General features: G+C 38.1%; 1 non-coding gene and 1 pseudogene across 1 annotated transcript; one reads left to right on the top strand and one right to left on the bottom strand.

Annotated features, from left to right (window-relative positions):
- The first annotated feature begins 2,758 nt into the window (after nt 1-2,758).
- Nucleotides 2,759-3,994, top strand: LOC117704477 (pleckstrin homology domain-containing family A member 2 pseudogene; annotated as a pseudogene).
- Nucleotides 3,995-22,460: 18,466 nt separating this feature from the next.
- LOC117704868 (U6 spliceosomal RNA) lies at nt 22,461-22,567 on the bottom strand. Its single transcript, XR_004606376.1, has one exon. It is a non-coding gene; the product is annotated as a U6 spliceosomal RNA (small nuclear RNA).
- Nucleotides 22,568-23,539: the final 972 nt, after the last annotated feature.

Below are 23,539 nucleotides of genomic sequence, written 5' to 3'. Positions count from 1 at the left end.
TGTTGTCTGACTGTGTCATGTTATATCTGAGCTGCCTTGTCTGGCCTCAGTGGTAAAAGATGTGCCTATCCTTGCAGAGACTTGATATGCCAAGGGGTGCTATACCCCTTGGGCGCAGGGCTCCACTGTATGGGAGGAAGGACTGTGGAAGGGGTTGAAAAGGAGCAGTGGTAGTATGTAAAGAGAATAAATAAATAAATCAAAAACAACAAAAACCAAAAACTAAACCCAACAAGACAACCAACAAGGTATGATCATAAAGAAAATAGAAAAAGAATATTAAAATATATTTAAATTTAAAAATGTTTTAATAATAAAATATGACTAAAATTGATAATAAAGAATGAAGTTCTCTTTGATAAGTAGGAGTAATATAATGTGGGAAAGTTCTGCTTGAACTGGCATAAATTATCAAGAATTTCTCAATGCCATCAGTAGGACCACTTTCTTGTTTTTTTGAAGTAATAAATATTTAATGAGCATCATCTTTGCACTCAACTCTAAGATGTAACAGCAAGCAGTGTGCTATTTCTGTTCACCTGAGTAAAATGGTTACAGTTCTATCTGTGGTAATTCCTAATGATTGTAGTATAATTACTACCATTCCCATTCTATGTTGGGTAGAAAGTAAGATTTCATATCTATGAACAATGTTTATTTAGGGCTTCAGTAAGTTTGATAAACACTAAAATAAATGTATCACTCACTGCTTTGTCTCTTGTTATTTCCTTGGTAAAGAAAGTAATACAATGATTACAACATATAGATATACAGAATACTGAGGAATAATGTGTATTACAACAGATTGCTTTCAGTTTTCAGTTTATTTAATATTTATAGGATTTTTATTTTCTATTAACATTATAATTAGTTCTGATTCAAAAAATAAGGAAGAAATGCTATTGTACAACAGAAAATTTTATAGATAAGCTATATACAAATTCTGGATGTTAAGAAAAACTGATTTACATAGTTCATCCTAATTTCTTTTGTGCTGGAAGGTAAAACTAATATTCTTTGTAAGTTTATCCAAAAACATCAATAAACATTTGCCATGCTTTTCATTTTTTTTTTTACTTTTAGTTAACTCTAGATTGCATGAACTACATCAATCTATTTTTTCCTTATGAATAAATTCATTCCCTATTTTATTGTGCTTCACAGGTTATAGAATAATTCATTTCTAAAGAAAGTTTAGTATCCATAAAAGGAACACAAATGTAGACTTTAATGCTTTCTGATCACTCAAACCACATGGTTAAACAGGAAAATAATCCTAAATAGAGATGGACTGATATTGTATTAGAAGATATTGCCACTGCTAAGTTTAATAAAATGTGATTGACATGCTTAGATTTATCATGGGAAAAATCACATTTTTATAACCATCCAAAATGACATGGAACAAAATTTGATACCAGTGGGTCCAATGAGATACACCGTGTTTTGTGCTCTGTGGCAGGCCTTTAACAACTCCACAGTGTAATAGACAGTATTTTTTTTCAGAGACCTGAATGTCCTTCTTGCTTGTGGTTTCTCATCTTTTTTTCCTGTAATTAAGCAAGTCTTCCACTTGTTTTTGAATTTTGCTTTCTGCTTGGTATTTGAAATATCAATCCATTTACAAGGAAGAAATGTGCTATTTTCTTAACAGCTTGAAAACTCACAATTTGATTTTCATGAGATGGAGAAGATTTGAATTTCCTAAAACCTGAAAATATTGAGTATGAGTTTTTGATGAATAGTAAAGTTTTCAGTCCATTGTATTTGTTTTCCTAAATGTGCGTTGTCTGTCTTTATTCCCCCAAACAAACAGGAATTTGAAAGAAACAACTGAAATGTGTGGGGAGCCAACAGAAGGCGGCTATCATCCTTGCAGCCATCTTGAGCCATATACCCTGACAAGAGACTTGATTACAATAGCCTACAACAGCTGAGCACACTCTGATAACATCTTGTTTTAGATACCCAGGATCTTCTCTTGGGTGTGTGAAACTTAAAGGTTTGTGACTTAAGGGTGTGACTTAGAGATCAGATTTAGAGACAAGCCCTAAGGGCATGACTTAAAGGTGTGACTTAAAGGCGTGGCTTAGAAGTAAGATATATAAAAGGTGAGAAGAAATTATTATTAGGTATTAGGCACTTGGCACTTGGAGGAAGAACTTGGAATTAGACATTAGGCACTTAGCACTTGGAAGAAGTAACCTGGAACTTGGAGGCACTAAGGACAAGGAACTAGGGACTAGGAACTCAAGACTTGTGACTTGAGAGAAGAGAGACTGAAGAATAAAGGAGATTGAATCACACTCTGTCTGGTCTCCATTCTTCACGTCTGTCCTCACACTCTCTCTCTCTTGCTGAACCCCAATTCCTGGCCTGAAGCAGCTTGGGGCAATGCGGGCTCTAACAATTTAGCCCCCAAGGCTTTTGGCAGTGCTGGTTCTAACATTGACAGATCAGTCCGCAACATTTTTGGCCCCCAACGTAGAAACAGAAATGTCCTAACCACACACATATTACATTTCTCACTGATAAAACAGGGAGAAAACATATCCTCCTTTAATACTTGAAATATGAAGATATATTCTCACGTTTGCAGCGGGTGAAACTTCTCCGCCATTCAAGTACAGGGGTTGTAGCCCCTTAAGGACTGCCTGGGCAGTGGTAGGGGAGGAGCGCAGAGAACGAACATCCCAGGGTAATGTAAGCAGAGCCGATGAATGCCTTATGTGGATTGGCAGAACCGAATCTGGGGTTTCGGGATATTGAAGACAATGATAACAGTGGCAAATTCCTCCGGAGATACTTTATCCTGGATACCCAGGCCAGCTGCCTCCTCTGATACATGGACAATCCCCAGAACCTGGCAGTTGGGGCAGGAGCTGTGGGATCTTTGCAGCTGACTTACATCTCGAAGGTGAGCATAGCTACTCCAAAGCAGAAACCAAAAACTCCATTCTGCTTCATCATCAACGCACTGTCTCAGAGATATTTTCTTCAAGCCAATGACCAGAAAGATCTGAAGGACTGGGTAGAAGCCCTGAACCAAGCCAGCAAGATCACTGTACCCAAGGCTGGGACAGTACCCTTGGCCACAGAAGTTCTCAAAAGCCTAACAGCTCCTCCCACCCTAGAAAAGATGCCTCAGGTGGCCTACAAGACTGAGATCATCCAGGCAGTGGTGGTACAAACACCCATCAGCCAGAATGGTGGGGATGGGCAGGAAGGGAGCGAGCCAGGGATTCACACCTTCCTGCGAAGGTCTCAGAGCTACATCCCCAGGTCAGGCTGCCTTCCTACCACCGGGCTTCCCCTCATTAAGAGTGGCTACTGTGTGAAGCAAGGGAACGTGCGGAAGAGTTGGAAACGGCTCTTCTTTGCCCTCGATGACTTTACCATCTTCTACTTCAAGTGTGAGCAGGACAGAGAGCCTCTGCGCACCATACCACTCAAGGATGTTCTCAAGTCTCACGAGTGTCTGGTCAAGTCTGGTGATCTCTTAATGAGGGACAACCTGTTTGAAATCATCACCACCTCCAGGACATTCTACGTGCAGGCGGATAGCCCTGACGACATGAACAACTGGATTGAGGGGATTGGAGCAGCTGTCCAGGCCCTGAAGTGCCACCCTAGGGAAACGTCCTTTGCAAGATCCATTTTTTTGACTCGACCTGGAAGTTCCAGCCTTACAAGCGGGCCTATCTTCTTGTCAAGGAGGCAACCACCAGCGGAAGAAAAGCAAGCTCTCTGTAAGGCCCCCTCCATGGCCTCCTCCTGGCAACCCTGGACACCTGTCCCCCAGGCTGAGGAAAAGCTGTTGTCAGCAGAGAATGCTTCACAGGACTCTTTATTCATGCCTAACCCTGGGGAGAGTACAACAACAGGGCTGCTGGCAAGTTCTCCAGTCAGGCACAGGTCGGAGCCCCAGCACCCCAAGGAGAAGCCATTTGTATTCAACCTTGATGACGAAAACATACGAACCTCTGATGTGTGATATACGGTGCCAGTTGTGTGCAGGAGAGACGGGGGCTGGGACTCATTTCCTCTGCCATGGTAGAGGACAGAGGCTGATGGCACTCACAGTGGAGGAGCTTATCTAGCTGGCTTTGTTTTTGCTATTATTGACAGTTTATTTAATTGGGGGAAAGTCATTAGGTTAGACCCATGGGCGTACTTCATTGCCTCTTGAATGCCCCCTTCTCCAGGTTTCCTAGTGAAGGGTTTGTTTTCATATTTCCTGTCTAGAGGAGGCTAGAGTCCAGTTTCACCCATAAGATTTTCCCTCTTGTATTTCTTTCATATTCTTGGTTTTGCTTCCAGTCTGTGTACAAGATCTCAGGCTAAGAACGGCTTTCATCTTCCCCTGTTTATTGGCTGAAGTCTGGGGATCAGTCAGACAGTTAACAGCCAGACTGAAAGGCATCCAGTGAGACTCGGGTTGCACAGTTCAACTGGGATCCATCTGAGGGCTGTCGATAGAATCTGGGGAGTGAAAGGTGAATTCTGGGATATCTACCCTGGGCAGTTCTTTCAGGACACCTCCCAGGGGAGCAGACAGGACCTCTTGTGAGTCATGAGGGCTAATTAAACTGCTATAGTCACTTGTGGGAATCATGCTGTCCTCTTGATGCTTCATGACCCCAAATGCCATAGACCTGAGTGACAGAGCCACCAGTCTATTTTTTTGTGTGTGTCAGGCCTCTAGGATGGGGTTTTCAGTGGTAAATGTTATGATTGCAGAGACCAGAGACCAGAACAGATGCTTCCCTTGAAACTGAGGGGTGTGTGTGTGTGTGTGTGTGTATGAGAGAGAGAGAGAGAGAGAGAGAGAGAGAGAGAGAGAGAGAGAGAGCACTCATGTTAGAACCATCTCTATCTCAGAGGCTTAGATTAATATAAAGCAGCGACTGAGAAGTGATGGATAGTGGTTTATTGCAGTAAGCATCTTTGATCCATGTTTTCCAGTCAAGAGAATGGCTCTTTGACACAGTGAATCTGGAATGCCTGTCTTACAGTTCTTTTAGACTTTTGTCTAACACTAGGTGCTTGTATATTGTGCAGCCCGCTGACCCACTTGCTCTGTTTTACTGTGTTGCCTGTTAAGTGGAGCCATGCACCCATCCAGCATCTGATAAGAGCCTATGTACTCCCTAGTGAGGAGACTCGAACAGGATTTTTTTTTCCCAATACTTATATTTTCATGGAACAGAAACTGGGAATAAAGAAATTGAATCAGGGGATGAATTGTTGGCTAGGAATTTTCTATGTTCTAGAAGAGTTTAGAAAATTAGATTTCCACTTAAAATTTAGGGTGTGGGTTTTTTCCCCCTGGGCAAGATACTATTTCCAGTGCCTTTGGGGGCATTTCTATCAGCCTTCAATGAACTGTGCTACCAGAAAATTATGGCCATTTCCTACAGGGAGAGAGGACATGGCTCACTCCTATCTGTGTAACTTTTATCTGCTAGGTAAATTAATCCTTTTTTTGTTTGTTTGTTTGTTTTTTTTTGTTTTTTTGTTTTTTTGTTTTTTTTTTTTTTGTTGTTTTTTTTTTGTTTTGTTTTGTTTTGTTTTTCGAGACAGGGTTTCTCTGTATAGCCCTGGCTGTCTGGCTGTCCTGGAACTCACTCTGTAGACCAGGCTGGTCTCGAACTCAGAAATCTGCCTGCCTCTGCCTCCCAAATGTTGGGATTAAAGGCGTGCGCCACCACCGCCCACCCGGCATTAATCCTAGTTTTAATTAGAAATTTGTAGCTCTAAGAAGAGAGTAGGAGGCATTTTTATTTAAGCTAGTTAGCACTCTGTGTCCATAGTTAATGCAAAAGCAAAAACAGGCATAAAGCTCTGCAGGGTGAGAGGAAGCGTGTTCCAGTGTGACTGTGACCCTGAATCTGGTGCCACACTGAAGACTCCTGGGCTCTGTGTGTGGGAGTTGTCTCCCACTTTAAGTCTGGCCTTGTGATCCTGATATATATAAACAAAGCCACTGGGCTTCTTTCTCTTTCTGTTCATGATCTTTTTTGTCTTCCACCCCTAAAAAAACCACTTTTGCATATTTTGATTTTCAGGGTTCGGGATTATTTATTTATGAGTGGGTAAGGTTACAACCTACTTCAAAAGTCAGTGCTCTTTGTCTCTGGTTTCAGCTTAAAATCTCCCCTTAGAAAATTCTTTGGCTGTTCAACAGAATTGCTCAATGTGAGATGAGGAACTAAGGAAATAAATCAGAAACTCCTGAAGGGTCTTGAACATGCCCTGGCTCATGGAAATGATGTCATCTTTTGGCATTTAGATTGCAAAATCTGTCTGTCCCTCTTCTAGAAACTGTTTGCTTGGTTATTACTGCTGTATCAACAGGTTGTTACAGAAAGTCGATAGGTTTCAGTACATATTTTGAGATAGATTTCAGTACATATTTTGAGATCATGTTAGATTAAACACAATGTAGTTTATATAATGTCAACAAAGGGAAAGTGACCCTAGCCAGCCAACACATGAGACTTCCAAGTTAGAACATTGTTAATTTAATATTGGTGCCCAGGAAATATAATTATCTTTGTGAAGCCTCAAAACATTTAAATTCTCAATCTTATTTCAGGATTCCCCTTCTGTCTGTATTTCTGGCCAGTTATACAAATCCCCTGCCCTCATACACCTTTTAAATTTGTTTTTGATAGTCTTGCTATGTAGTCCAGGATGGCTTTGAACTGGTAATCCTCCTGCCTCAGCCTCCCGAGTGCTTGGATTATAAGCATGTGCCACCATATCCAGCCCATGACAGTATTTTAATGTGAGCCAAAGATGGTGCATAACCCTTTAGTTTTCAATGTATCCCATAGACCTCTGTCAGAGGATAAGGTGTAATGCTGTGTGGGTCTGTGGTTAAGCATAGAATGTGGATACATCCAAAGGGATTTCTGGGTTATAAAAGGTACTGCCTTTTCTTTGTGGAATAAAAACAGTCTCTGGAGTTGGGTCCTTCTATAAGGTTTTGTAGGCACTGCTCTCTGTAGCCGAAGTTTGCCCTATCCATTACCATTAAAAGGTTTGATGGACTTGCTTACCCAGGGTCAAGTGATAATCAACAAAGATAGCATGTGTTTTTCATTCTGTAAACCATGCTGAGGATATGGGAGGCAGGGTGACAGTTCTACTTCCAAGTAGAGTGCTAGTCTTCCATGGAAGATTTAAGGTCCATCGTCTTAGTTTACTGGAAACAAACTGGTTTGGTTTGGTTTCTCCTTTTCTACCCATGATCTCCTCAGGACTAAAACGACCAATCTGTGTAAGCAGCTGACCAGTAATTGAATGGTGGCCATGATGCTTGTTTTCGTTGTCAACCAAATAGCCATCTGGTAGCAAGCGGCAGCATTTTTTGAAATTAGGCTTTCCCATGTCACCTGTTTTAACTTTATTTTTTCTACCTCTAAAATCTGTTTTCCAAAATCCCCCGCCTTCTCTCTGTGTGTTATTGCCTGCCAGAGTCAATTATAGTTACTTATACCAGGTAGGTGTTGAATCAAGTGAATATTTGGCAAAAACACACAGTGTGACCACTGGGCCCTCTATTTATGAAGGTGTGGCATGCCCCATTTGAGCCGGTGTTTGAGCTATGAAACACCTCCTGCAAGCACTGAGCTCAGTGCATGGAAACTCCAGCTTACGTTGTATGAGCTCCTAATTGGTATGTAGCAAAACGTCATTTTCTAAAACTGTTTGGTTGCTTGTTTTGTAATAAAAACATATGAAATCGTAAAAAAAAAAATGAACTAAAATATTATATTGTAATTTTATTGTATTAATTTTTATTAATACAAATTATCATAATTATATCAGTAATTAACATAACTATTTTATTATAATTAATCATATTATTAATTAATAATTAATATAATAATTAAATATAATTATAAGGTAATTTATTGTATTGATATTAATTAATATTAATATTGTATTACTATTATTTGAATAACAAAAGATACTAGCTTTCTTAACTTTACAAACATTATAGTACTTTCTGGTAATCAAAACAAAAGAAGTAGTTTTTCATTTGGAAATAGTTCCAAGAATAAAATTTGTACACTGATTGATTTGTTAATATTTGGAAGAGAAGTGGTTCACAGGGTAACCACAGTATTTTGTAATCAGACTTTTGGGTAAAAATTAATTACATATGCCTTATATTAAATTATTATTCGTATTGTGGTGATGTTTTTGCTTCATTTTGTTTTTGTTCTGCTTTTTATTTTGTTTTGTTAAAAATATTTTTGATTGACAACAGATCTAAGTGGATAATCCAAGTGGATAATCCTATAAAGTAGTCAACAAACACATGTCCTATATCATCAAATCATTAAATATAATTTATCTGTGAAGGCAGGCCACTTGAAATCTACTAGTATTGATTTAAGATTTAAGTAGAAAGAGAGAGTAGTTAAGTGATGGTTCAAGTTTATTAAAAGAGTAGTTAAGTGATGGTTCAAGTTATCTAAAATGACAAAAAGCTAACTAGAGTAGAAGATATTAATTGTATCATAGCCTGAGTTGCATAGTAAATTAACTGTCTCAAAAAATTACAAAAACTTAAATAATACAAACCCTGAGTGACAATTCTGAAAATTGAATGAATCCATTAAATCTTGTGACAAACTTAGACATGTAAAAATATGTAGATATTTCCTAAAAGCTTGAGGAGTAACCATGGGTCCCATTTATTATCAGTAAGAAAATTATTTTGTAAGTCTCAAGAAAAACAAAACATTTTTCACCTTTGTGATTTTGCTTTTAAAAGGCATAGTATGGCCCACCAGAAACCCAAACTCTTCCTGGTTTGCACCTGTGCCCAAAGTGGAGTCTAGCCCCTAAGGTTTTCTGGCACATCTAGGATCACAGGATGACAAGATGACAGGATCACAGGAGGGACAGGCTCAAGTCAGAAAGGCTAGTTAGCACCACAGATAACCAGATGGCAAGAAGCAAGACCAAGAACCTATGTAACAGAAACCAATACTTCTTGAAAACATCAGAACCTAGTTCTCCCACCACTGCAATCTCTGGAAAGCCCAACACACCAGAGAAGCAAGATTCTAATTTAAAACACCAAATGCACAGAACAAAGAAAGATATTGAATGCAGTAAGGAAAAATAGTCAAGTAACATATAAAGGCAGACCAAACAGAATTACACCAGACTTTTCAACAGAGACTCCAAAAGCCAGAAGATATTGCAGAGATCTCATACAGACCCTAAGAGACCACAAATGCCAGCCCAGGCTATAATACCCAGCAAAATTTTCAATTGCCTTAGATGGCAAAACTAAGATATTTCAAGACAAATCTAAATTTAGACAATATCTTTCTACTAATCCAGTCCTACAGAGGATAATAGAAAAAAAAGTCTGACACAAGGAAGGCAACTACACCCAAGAAAAAGCAAGAAAATACTATTTTCACAACAAACACAAAAGAAAAGAAACACAGAAACATAAATCCAACTCTAACAACAGAGATAACAGGAAGCAACAATCATTGGTTCCTAATATCTCTCAATATCAATGACCTCAATTCCCCAATAAAAAAAGACTTAGGCTAACACACTGCATATATTAACAGGACCCAGCATTTAGCTGCATACAAGAAACAAATCTCAGTGACAAAGGCAGGTACTACCTCAAAATAAAAGGGTAGAAAACAAATTTCCAAGCAAATGATCCCAAGAAACAAGTGGGAGTAGCATTCTTTTTGTTTGTTTGTTTAGTTTTGTTTTTTGTTTTTGTTTTTTGTTTCTGTTTTTTATTGGATATTTTATTTATTTACATTTCAGATATCATTCCCTTTCCCCATTTCCTTGCCCTAGCACCCCTTATCCTAGCTCCCCTCCTCCTTTTTATTTGTATACCATTTTAATTACGTACATGCATTAATGTCTGTTCCAGCTTGAGGGTCTAGGAATACAATAGATACAAATAATCAAGGAACAAGCAAGACAATAAACACAAATAGTCAAAGAAAAAGCAAGGCATTAAAGCTAATTGATTGAACATTCCCATAATCATTGTTTCTAAGGTCTTATCAGGATGACCAAAATATCTGAGCCTACTTCCCTGTCCTAGCCCAAAGGCATTTTCATGTCTGAAGCCTACTTCCTTGTTCTAACCTGAAATTTAGATTCCTGTTTGTAATTTCTTCTTCTAGCCTAATATTTAGATCCCTGCCTGAAATTACTCCTTTGTTCTAGCCTAAGATTTAGATTACTACATGAAATTACTTCTTTGTTCTAGCCTAATGTCAGTTTCCGGCCTGAAGCCTACTTCCTTGTCTTTGGCCAATGTCATATTCCTGCCAAACAGCCCATTTCATTGTTCTTGGCCCGTGTCAGATTCTTTCCAATCAGTTCCAAAGGCTCTCCTCCTTGACCTAAGACAGGCTCAGTCTTTTTAGTAAAGGGAGTAGCATTCTAATATTGACCAAAACTGACTTTCAATCAAAAGTTATCAAAAAAAAAAATTAGAAAGGACACTACCTACTCATCAAAGAAAAATCCACCCAGATGAACTCTCAATCTTGAACATCTATAACTCAAATGCAAGGCCACTCCACATTTGCAAAAGAAATGTTATTGAAGCTCAAAGCACACATTGAACCTCACACAATAATAGTAGGAGACTTCAATACCCTACTCTCACCAATGAACAGATCATGGAAACAGAAACTAAACAGGGACACAGTGAAACTAACAGAAGTTATGAATGAAATGGATTTAAATGATATCTACAGAACATTTCACCCTAAAACAAAAGAATATACCTTCTATACCTTCTTCTCAGCACCTTAGAGTACCTTCTCAAATATTGACCATATAATCAAAAAAAAAAAAAAAAAAAAACCCTCAACAGTTATAAGAATATGGAATTAATCACATATTTTCTGTCAGACCACCACAGACTGAGGCTGGTCTTCAATAACAGCAAAAACATCAGAAAGTTCACATACAGATAGAAGCTGAACAACTATCTACTCAATGGTAACTTGATCAGGGAAAAAGTAAAGATATTAAAGACTTTTTAAAATTTAAAGAAAATGAAGGCACAATATACCTAAACTTATGGACACAGTGAAAGCAGTAAAAAGAGGAAAATTTATAGCTCTGAGTGACTCCATGAAGAAATTGAAGAGGTCATATACTAGCAGCTTAACAGCACATCTGAAAATTCTAGAAGAAAAAGAAGCAAATACATCCAAGAGGAGTAGAGCAGGGAATAATCACTCAGGGTGAAATCAGCCAAGTAGAAACACAGACAACTATACAAAGAACCAACAAAACGAGAAGCTGATATTTTGAGAAAATCAACAAGATAGATAAACAGTCAAACTAACTAAAGGGCACAGAGTCATCATTCAAATTAGCAAAATCAGGAATGAAAAGGGAGATATAGCACCAGAAACTGAGAAAATCCCCAAAATAATCAGATCTTACTACAAAAGCCTATACTCAACAAAGATGGAAAACATGGATAAAATAGATGGTTTTCTATACAGATATAAAATACCAAAGTTAAATGAAGAGCAGGAAAACCATTTAAACAGTCCCATAACCCTCCAAGGAATTAGAAGCAATCATTAGAGATCTCCCAACCCCCTCCCCCCTCCAAAAAAAAAAAAAAAAGAAATCTCAGGACCAGACGGTTTTAGTGCAGAATTTTATCAGACCTTCAAAAAAGCCCTAACTCTAATACTTCTCAAACTGTTCCACAAAATAGAAACTGAAGGAATACTACTCAGTTTTTTCTATGAAGCCATAATACACTGATATCTAAACCACAGAAAGACCCAACAATGAAATAAAATGTCAGATCAAGTTCCCTTGTGAATTTCAATGTAAAAATACTCAATAAAATTCTCAAAAACTGAATCCAAGAACTCATCAAAACAATCATCCAGCATGATCAAGTAGACTTCATCCCAGAAATGCCTAGAAGAATTAATATATGGATATCCATCCAGGTAATCTACTGTATAAACAAACTAAAAGGAAAAAGAAAAACACACGATCCATCTCATAAAATTTTGAAAAATTCTTTTTAAAAATACAACACCACTTCCTGTTAAAAGTCTTGGAAAAAACAGGCATTCAAGGCCCATTCTGAAACATAATAAAAGCAATATACAGCAATCCAATAGCCAATATCAAACTCAAAGAAAGAAACTCAAAGCAATCCCATTTAAATCAGGGATAAGACAAGGCTGCTCACTCTCTCCCTATCTATTGAATATAGTACTCGAAGTTCTACCCAAAGCATGTAGACAACAAAAGGAGATCAAAGGGATACATATTTGGAAGGAGGAAGGCAAGATATTACTATTTGCAGAAGATATGATAGTAAAACTAAGCAACCCCCAAATTTCTACCAGAAAGATTCTACACCTGAAAACTTTAGCAACGTGGCTGTATATAAAATTAATTCTAACAAATCATTAGTCTTCCTCTACTCAAAGGCTAAATGGGCTTAGAAAGAAATTAGGCAAATAACACCCTACAGAATAGTCACAAATAATATAAAATACCTTGGTATGACTCCAACCAAGCAAGTGAAAAATCTGTATGACCAGAACTTCAAGTTCCTGAAGAAAAATATCAAAGATTTCAGAAAATGGAAAGATCTCCCATGTTCATGGATTGGCAAGATTAATACAGTAAAATTTGTCATTTTAACAAAAGCAATCTACAGATTCAATGCAACCCTATCAAAATTTGATTTCAATTCATTATAGAGTTAGAAAGAGTAATTCTCATATTCATTTGGAATAACAACAACAACAACAAAAAAACCCAGGATAGCACAAACTATTCTCAACAATAAAAGAACACTCAGAGGAATCATCGTACCTCACCTGAAACTATACTATAGAGCAATTGTTATAAACACTGCATGGTATTGGTACAGAGACGAGCAAGTCAAAGACCTAAAAATGAACCCATGCATCTGTAGTCATTGGAACTGACAATGAAGCCAAAAACATCCAGTGGCAAAAAAGACAGTATTTTCTATAAATAGTGCTGGTTTAATAGTGCAGTCAGCATGTAGAAGGATGCACATTGATCTATTCTTATCTTCTTGTACAAAGCTCTACTCCAAATAGATCAAGAACTTGCACCTAAAACCAGATATGATGAATATAATAGAAGAGAAAGTGGAAAGGAACCTCAAACACATTGGCACAGGGGAAATTTTCCTGAACAGAAAAACAATGGCTTATGCACTAAGATCAAGAATTGACAAATGGGACCTCATAAAATTGCAAAGCTTCTGTAAGGCAAAAGACACTGTCAATAGAACAAAACGTCATCCCACAGATTGTGGAAAGATCTTTACCAATCCTACATCCATCAGAGGGCTAACATCCAAAATATACAAAGTATTCAAGAAGTTAGACCCTAGAGAGCCAAATAACCCTATTAAAATTGAGGTACAGAGCTAAACTCAGTATTCTCAACTGAGGAATCTTGAATGGCTGAGAAGCACTTAAATGTTCAACCTCCTTAGTCATCAGGAAAATGCAAATCAAAATGACCCTGAGATTCCACCTCACATCAGTCATAATGGCTAAGATCAAAAATGCAGATGACAACAGGTGTTTGTGAGGATGTGAGCAAGTGGAACACTCCTGCATTGCTGGTGGAACTGTAAGCTGGTAAAATCACTTTAAAAATCAGTCCAGCGGTTCCTCAGAAAATTGGACATAGTATTACCTGATGACCCAGCTATAACACTCCTGGGCATATATCCAAAAGATGTTTTAACATATAACAAGGGTACATTCTACCATGTTCATAACAGCCTTACTTATAATAGCCAGAAGCTGGAAACAATACAGATGTCCCTCAAAAGAGACATGGATACAAAAACTGTGGTACATTTACACAATGGCATACTACTCAGCTATTAAAAAAAAAACAATGAGTTTATGAAATTCACAGGCAAGTGGATGGAACTAGAAAATATCATCCTGAGTGAGTTAACCCAGAAACAAAAGAACATACATGGTTTGTATTCACTGATAAGTGTATATTATCCCAAAAGCTCACAATGCCCATAATAAAACTCACAGACCATATGGAGCTTAGGAGGAAGAAAGACCAGGGTGTAGATGCATCAGCATTGAGGCAGGGAAAGGATGGTCTCAGGAAGTGGAGGGAGGAGGATCTAGGAAAGAAAAGGTTTGGAAAGGAAATAACTGTGGGCAGTTTCAGTTATTGGATGGCATAGGAGAGCGGTTCAGAGGGTCTGTAAATTGAATAAAAATATGTAGCACTGGGGGATAAAAAACTGGGCATAGCCACTAGAGGAGCTCTGATGCGAGGGAAGCGAGAGGATTCTGAGACCCAACTGGGATGACTTTAGCTAAAATGGGCAGTGAATGGGAGATAGAACCAGTAGAGACAACTGAAAGTTGATTGGCATGGCCCCCAGTCCAGGGATGTTACCACCCACCAATCTCAAAATTTTTAACCCAGAAATGTTCCTGTCCAAAGGAAAGACAGGAAGAAAAAATAGAGCAGAGATTGAAGAAAGCTTCATTTGGGGACCACCCTGTGGGGAGCCGACAAAAGGCGGCTACCATCCTTGCAGCCATCTTGAGCCATAAACCCTGACAAGAGACTTGTTTTCAACAGCATACAACAGCTGAGCACACTCTGATAATATCTTGTTTTATATACCCAGGATTTCCCTTAGGTGTGTGAGACTTAAAGGCATGACTTAAGAAGTGAGACTTATAAAAAGAGAGAGGCAGGCAGAAGACGGGATTGAAAAACTTGGAACTTGGAGGCACTAGGGACTAGGAACTTGAGACTTGGGAGCTGGACTAGAAACAAGGGACTTGGAAAGAGAGAACAAGAGAGATGAGAATAAACGGGACTGAATCACACTCTGTCTGGTCTCCATTCTTTGAGTCTGCCCTCACTCTCTCTCTTACTGAACCCTGACCCGCGAACTGGTACAAATGAGACAATTTAGCCCCCAAAGCATGGGGCAGTGAGGGCTCTAACAATTTTGGCCCCCAAGCTTTTGGCAGTGTGGGTTCCAACAATTTTGGCAGAGTGGTCCCCGACACCACCCCACCTTGGGATCCATTCTGGCTGTAGACATCAAACACCAAAATGTTACTGTTGACAAGAGGTTCTTGCTGACATGAACTTGGTGTGGCTCTTCCTAGGGAAGTTCTGCCAGCAACTGGTCAATGAAGATGTTGGTGCTTGGAGTCAACCATCAGACTGAGCCTGGGGACTCTGGTGGGAGTGCTGGCCTAAGGACTGGAGAAGCAGTGGGGGATTGTAACCCAATAGGAAGAACAATGTGGGCTGGTGAGACCACCCAGTTCCCCAGGGAGTAGACCACCAACCAAGGAGTATACAGGAGGTATACATGGCTTCAGATATATATATAGCAGAGGATGCCCTTGTTTGACATGATTGGGAGGGGAGGCTTTTGGTCCTGTGGAGGTTTTATGCACCAGTGGAGGAGGATGGTGGAGAGGTGTGGTGGGAGAGGGTGGGTTGGTCGTTGAGCACCCTTATAGAGGCAAAGCAGGGGCAGGGAGGATATGGGATGAGAGAGGGTTTGCGGAGGGGTAACCTGGAAGGGTGATATCATTTGAGATGTAAGTGAATTGAATGATTAATAAAAATAAAGAGCAAAATCCAATAAAAATAAACAAATAAAACTGATAATTGTGAATAAATCTGATAATGAAATATAATTGAAAAATGCAAATCACAAAAACAAAAGCTGTATCATTACTTTTCCACTATTTTCCTAATTCTTTCCAGCATGCACATAATCTAACATGATGTTCATTAATAGATTTTTGCTGTTAATAGTACTAGACTATCACAAGCAAAAAATTAAACTGAATATTTTGCTGTAACAAACAAATAGAAAAATAACACAGTAAATTTAGTTACACTAATGGGAGAAGAGTGGTGGATGACATAAAATATGTAGAATGCTCTTTGTAGGATGGCCACACTATTAATCTTACCCATGCATGAACATGAGCAGTTTTTTTTTTTTATCTTCTGTTTTCTTCAATTTCTTTCTTCAATACTTTGCAAATTTTTATATACAAGTCTTTCTCTTGCTTTTTCAGGCTATTGCAAGATATTGTGATTCCTTTAAAAGATTTTTTTGAAAGATATAAGGTTTTTTTCCCCAAATTTCTTTCTCATATATTTGAAATTTGCATGTAGGGAAGCTATTGTTTGTGTGTGTGTGTGTATGTGTGTGTGTGTGTGTGTCTGTGTGTGTATGTTTGTATGTGTAAAATTTCTTAGGCTTTGCTTACTTTAAGTGGAATAGTACCTGTTGAGACTGAACATTTTAGTCCCATGGTCATTATAAATTTCATATTAAAATATTTTTCTTTTATCTTTTAATGATTTATTTATTATACATATCACTTTTTCACATTCCTCCCAAGTCCTTCTCCACATGCAATGTACTCCTTTCCTAAACATTGAACATTAAATCTGCAATGTTTATTGTATTTTCATAATCTTTACAATTAAGTAATGATCCATATTATTGTGTATTAATTATTATGAAATTTTGTGACTTTAATTTTTTTCTTTTAAAAGTTGTTCAACCTTTAAATGATATCACGTTTCAAATAAAGAATAGAACTGTATTATTTCCTTTTTAATATGGAAATAAGCTAATTGTTCAAAAATGTGCTTCATTTTTTATATTTTTATCAAAAATAAAAAGTACCACTGTTGGCCTTCATGCAGTCATGTGACAACTGAACCTTGTCAAAGTAGAATATGAAGCAGGGGTCTTGTTTTGTTTGCTGTTTCATAAGATAAATGTTTAGATCTATGTAAACCACAAATCACTCAAATTTATTCTTTACATGGCAGCATACACCAGTGATAAGAGTTGTGTTAATTAGGCTAATCTTGTGTATGAGTAGTTTCTTAGTTTGTGCCTTGCTTTAAATATTCTCAGCTGCATACAGCTATTTAAATGTAGATTTGGATTGTTCTAAATAAGCAAAACTGAAATTCTTATTCTATGTCTCATTAGCTGTTTTTCAACACCAACTGACTGTTCTGAGCACCAATATTAAATATTTCTATCATTTCCCAATATTTTACCCAACAGCATGGATAATTTTTTTATAATCCCCCTTCATTAATGTTTTCTGGATTAGATTTTTTATAAACTCGATGAAATATCTTCCATAATAATATGAACTTACCCGCTTTGGGTAACTTTGTGTAATACCATTAGCAGAAATGAGCTTTAAAGATGATGGAAATTATATTTCTGTTTTACTTTCTTAAAGATGATTAGACATTAATCTACTTAGTGTTATCATCCAGAAGCAGAGACAAAACCAATGAAAAGCACTATTTCAGATTCTGGAAAATATTATACTCTAAAGGTTAAAATGAACAATAGTATAAATAATATTATAATTAATGGAAGGATTAGTAATGATCACAAATGTAATAACAAGAAAAATTAAGAATTAAAGTGCAAATTAGTTCCCCAAGTGATTTGCATATGTTACCATATTCTCAAAATTCCTGTAAGTCTAGGATATCTGTTACTTCAATTTCAAAGGTAGAAAAATATCACAAGTAATTTAATCAGTACAATTCACAAGTTGTAAGAGATGTGCCAAGGCTTTTATTTATTTGTATTTTGAGGTCTTCAGAATTAACATTGGTCTTATACTTAAGAAACAGGTGGGTAATATTCCATGCAAGTTACAACTGACAAAATTGTATTATGAGGGAAAAAAGTGCAGCACATAGGCCCATAAGCTAAATTTGATCATGAAAGAAACTTAGAACAAATTACAAACTGCATTTGATTTGAAATTTTTACTTTCCACCTTCATGAATTTATTGAGGGGGTAAACATGCATTAGGAAGTTAAATCTGCATATCTTGATCACTAACTGACATTCTTACATGTTTACCTTAAAATTCCTAAGAACTACTTTATGATATTTCCAACTGTTTTCTGCCTTAAATAAACTAAGGTAAATAGGTACTTAGTTCATTGTAATCAGCTACAGTCTGTAGACAGTGGCACAAGTCTAGCTAGAGAGCAATGCTTCACAAGTTTTATATTTTCTTTTCATTTAGAACACTGTTCAACTACTGTAATTGCTGCAAAATTGTGGGGTGCTGAGTATTCTATTCTATGAGTCTAGTGATCACTATTCATTTTTATTTTTTGACATCAAGATAAACCATAGTTGAATAACAAATTAATTTTATCATCAACCAAAACAATTCATTGTTGAGACTCAGCTAGCATCCATACCCAGGAAAAAAACAAGTTCTACATAGAACTCATTCATTTGTGCATGCCATTTTACACAACATGTTTATAAAACAACAGAACTAATCAATATGTTTATATTTTAATAGGTAAGAAATGCTTAGAAGTTTTAGTTGTCTTCAACTGTATTATACAGAGAAACCTGAATAAATATGATTATAAACTTGGCAGCTTAGTATCATTTAGTGCTTTAGACTTAATTTTTTCTGGTTAAAATTAAAGCATTGAGATCATAAATCTTCTAGTTCTTGGATGAATAGGTGACAGATAGATGGATGGATGGGTGGAAGGATGGTTAGATGGCTATATAGGCAGAAGAAGAGAAAGACAGCAAAATATTCTTACTCAAACTTCTTTATTTCTCTATTCAAATCCAAAAAAATTAGCCCTGCCACCCATCCTGAACTTTGTTTATTGACATAGTGAAGAACCATGGAAGAAGAGTAGAATTCTGAGTGAGTATTATTTTGCTGGTGAATGGTTTAAAAATAATTGTTTCCTTATCTGTAGTGTAGGGTTATTGATGCCATACTTGAAATTTTTGATTTTAATCAGGAAAATATGAAGTCATATCAAATAATGTGAAAGAGCTCTAAATATGAAACAGGTTTTGATTATCGGACTCATTCATAAATAGTATTTTTAACAGGCAGAATGGAAACAATGTCATAATTGAGTCACTTTTGAGAAAAGCATTCAGCAGAATGGAAACCCTCCCTCAAGGAGGGGGTGGGAAGGTGCTGAGACTCAGGAGGTAAACCAAATATTGCAGGTCTCAGAACAGAAGCAGATTAGTCTAGAAGAGGCTGTATACTCTGGACAGGAGTAACAAATACAATGAAAAGATGGTGGAAGGTAAGGTGAATTGCCAAACTGCCCAGAGGAGAGATTCTCCAGCTGTAGACCTGCCTTTAAACTGTGTTAAGAGCCCCAGGGTTACAACTTTTACAAGTCTCCACCCATGTTAAGTGTAATCTTTTTTAAAATTAATTTTTATTGGATATTTTATTTATATTTCAGATGTTATTCCCTTTCCCCACTTCTGTCCCACCCAGAAACCCCCTATCCCATCCCCCTCATCCTGTTCCAACAAGCATGTATCCCCAACAACCCACTCACTCTTACTTCTCTGCTCTCGAATTCCCCAACACTGGGACATCCAGCCTTCATGGGATCAAGGACCTCCTCTGCCACATATGCCTAACAAGGCCATCCTCCCCTACATATAAAGCTGGAGCCACAGGTCTCTCCCTATGTGCTCCCAAGCTGGGAGTTTAGACCCTGGGACTTCTGGAGCTGTGAAACCCTTCATCTCCTTCAGTCTTCTCTTTGACTCCTCCATTGGGAACCCCTGATCAGTTCAATGGTTAGCTGTAAACATCAGCCTCTGTATATGTCAGGCTCTGTCAGGGCCTCTAAAGAGACAGCTATATCAGGCTCCGTTCAGCATGCAATTCTTGGCATCTACTTCAGTGTCTTCCTTTGGTGACTGCACATGGGATGGATACCCAGGTGGAACAGTCTCTAGACAACTCCTCTTTCAGTTTTTGTCCCACAATTTGTCTCCATATTTGCTCTCATTAATATTTTGTTACTCCTTCTTTTTTTATATTATTTTATTTTTTTAATTTTATTTTTTATTTTTTTATTAGATCTTTCATTTACACTTCAGATACCATCCCATTTCCCCATTTCCCCCCCCCCTTAGAAAACCCCTATCCCATGCCCCCTTTTCCTTTTTGCATTTATACATTTTTTTAAGAAATGTTAATCATAGGCTTTATAAGTTTGGTATTGTTCAATCAGAGGTGTAACCCACTACCTAACCTAGATATATCAACTATCTTTGACTGGTGGAGATACATGAACATCTGCTTCCCTGTCTCCCCCCTCTATCTCTCTTTCATCACCTAGCTTCTCCTCTCCTTCTTCTTCTCCTCTTCTTACTCCTTTTCTTCCTCTCAGTACTCCTCCCACCTTAGCTCCTCCTACACATCACCCTTCCTGTTAAAAGGAAACTTTTCTCTCAAAATACAATTAGAGCATAATTATGCCTATTTGTACCAGTGAGGTACAAGATAGTCCTAATACCCAGTCCATCCTTTTGTTGACTAACCAGCACCTCTGTCATCTATCCTAACTAAAACACTTAGTTCTGAACCTGGCTTTTTCCTTGGCTTTAGGATGAATGTCAGCTGATGACCATACACTCAGATCTTTTCTCTCAAAGTAAATAGCTATAAGTTTTCAACCCCATCAGAAATCCAGAATGACTGAGTTGACTATAATTGTGGGAAGCACAAAGCATAGCTTCTAAAACTTAGCCAATTTATAGAGACCTCTGAACACCTGGACATTTGCTCTACTTCAAAACATTGGAGCATCTGTTCTTCTGCCTTCTGGCCCAGGATCATCTGACAGACCTTAGTGCTGCAGAATTATTAAGGGCTGATTACTCTGTCTAGGCAGATATAATCAGTCGACTATTCTGCAAGTGTGTCCTTTTCTGGACAGTAATTTGTCTGTAGAAGGAAAGTGGCAATTCTTGCCTAGTGGCTGTCTCACCACAACTGGAGTAACTCCAAGGATGCTCAATTTCTTCTTAGAGTTTAACATAGGAAGCTGTCCGGAGCAGACAGGTCTCTAATGAAAATGAACATTAATACTGAAATGTTTGTCATGTCAATTCTAAGGATTTCTGATGTTTTGAAAACCAGCTATCCATGTAAGGTGATCTGGACTGTTGCCTGTTAACTCCACTCAGCTATTTCTAAATAAAACATAGAGAACACCCTTATAATAAACTCCAAGTCATGAATTTGCTATAGTCCCTTAACTCACAGGCTGACCATCTCAAATCAGTTAAAAAAGTTAAAGAAGGACTGGGTCTAAGCTTTGTATTCCTAAGTGTGTTATACTGGTACAGTGCCTATGAGAGTAACAATATTCATCTCACTCTTATATCACTAAAAAGCTCATGCCAATGAAAACCTTAAAATTTGTAAACAAAGTAAATTGGTGCCATTTAAGAATTTATATCTTCATCTTGATATTAATTATACAGATTTCTATTAATAGGTTATGGCTATGCAATAAACCCTAGCTAATCCTCTCTATTCCGACAAAACCACTACTTTTCCCTAGGGAGACAGCCCAACATTTACCACCTTAGTCCCCATGCCCAGGGAATAGGGGCGCTGACTCATCATTAGCTTCTTCAAGCTGATTATGGGCGTTGAGATATTAGAAGAGGAGTGGGGGGGAGAGCAAGTTGACAATCCTCTGATGCTGTGTCTTCGCTGCCTCCAGATGGAATTCACGGACCTCAGAGGTTTGAGCAGGTCTGCCCAGCTTGCTTGTTGAGTAGATACACCAAGGTTGATCATTCTGCAATATACAATTCTCAAAACAAATTTTAGTATCAAGATAGTTTTTTTTTTTTTAAAGAGGGCTGACATTTTATTAAGAATGTTGGTTCTAACCGCTTTTCTATTTTTCCCCTCTTTTATTGGATATAATATTTACATTTCAAATTTTATCCCCTTACCATATTTCCCCACCACCCAGGAACCCCTTATCCCATCCTCCCTCCTCCTGCCTCTATGAAGGTGTTTACCCACCTACCCCCAGCCTCCCTCCCCACCCTCAGATTCCCCCCCCTCAGTGCTCAGCCTTCAGGGTACCAATGATCTTGTCTCCCACCTATGCCCAACAGGGCCATCCTCCCCTACATATACAGCTGGAGTCATGTGTCTCTCCCTATGTGCTCCTGGGCTGGTGGTTTAGACCCTGGGGAGCTCTGGCTGGTTGGTATTCTTGCTCTCCTCACAGGGCCACCAGCCCTTATGGTTCACGGTTCCTTCAATTTACTCTCTAACTCCTCCATTGGGAACTTTGATCAGATTAATGGATAGCTGTGGGTATCTGTCTCTGGGTATGTCCAACTCTGAGAGACCTCTAAGGAGACAGCCTTATCAGGCTGCTGTCAGCTTTCCCATCCTGACATCCCTATCAGCGTCTATTTTTGGTGACTGCCTATGGAATGAATACCCAGACACAATGGTCTCCCTACAACCCCCCCTTCAGATTCTGACCCACACTTTGTAAAAATATGGAACGCTTCACGAATTTGCGTGTCATCCTTGCGCAGGGGCCATGCTAATCTTCTCTGTATCGTTCCAATTTTAGTATATGTGCTGCCGAAGCGAGCACTTGTTACTCCTTCTTAAAAAAGGACCAAAGCACCCACACTTTGGTCTTTCTTCTTCATGAGCTTCATGTAGTCTGTGTGTTGTATCTTGGGTATTGCAAGCTTTTGGGCTAATATCCACTTACCAGTGAGTGCATACCATGTGTGCTCTTTTGTGATTGGGTTACCTCACTCAGGATCATATTTTCTAGTTCCATCCATTTGCCTAAGAATTTCATGAAGTCATTGTTTTCAATAGCTAAGCAATATTCCATTGAGTAAATGTACCACATTTTCTCCATCCATTCCTCTGTTGAAGGATATCTGGGTTCTTTCCAGCTTCTGGCTATTATAAATAAGGCTGTTATGAACATAGTGGAGCATGTTTCCTTGTTGTATATTGGAGCATCTTCTGGGTATATGCCCAGGAGTGGTATAGCTGGGTCCTCAGGTAATGCTATGTTCAATTTTCTGAGGAACTGCCAGACTGATTTCCAGAGTGGTTGTACCAGCTTGCAATCCTACCAACAATGGAGGAGTGTTCCTCTTTCTCCACTTTCTCGCCAGCATCTGCTATTACCTGAGTTTTGATATTAGCCATAGTGACTGGTGTGGGATGGACTCTCAGGGTTGTTTTGATTTGCATTTCCCTGATGACTATGGATGTTGAACATTTCTTTAGGAGTTTCTTGGCCATTTGAGTTTCCTCCATTGAAAATTCATTGTTTAGCTCTGTTCCCCATTTTAAAGTAGGGTTATACAGTTGTCTGGAGTCTAGTTCTTTAGATCTTTGTATATATTGGATGTTTTCCCAATATGTTGGTTGGCATTTTGTCTTATTATCAGTGTCCTTTGTGTTACAGAAGCTTTGCAATTTTATGAAGTTCCATTTGTTAGTTCTTGATCTTAAAGCATAAGCTATTGGTGTTCTGTTCAGGAACTTTTCCCTTATGCCCAAGTATTTGAGGCTCTTTCTTACCTTCTCTTATATTTCA

Source organism: Arvicanthis niloticus, chromosome 2, assembly GCF_011762505.2.
Source record: "Arvicanthis niloticus isolate mArvNil1 chromosome 2, mArvNil1.pat.X, whole genome shotgun sequence".
In the NCBI taxonomy this organism is placed as follows: domain Eukaryota; kingdom Metazoa; phylum Chordata; class Mammalia; order Rodentia; family Muridae; genus Arvicanthis; species Arvicanthis niloticus.
Note: the sequence above shows the minus strand (reverse complement) of the source record. Positions and strands in the feature narration are given on the sequence as shown.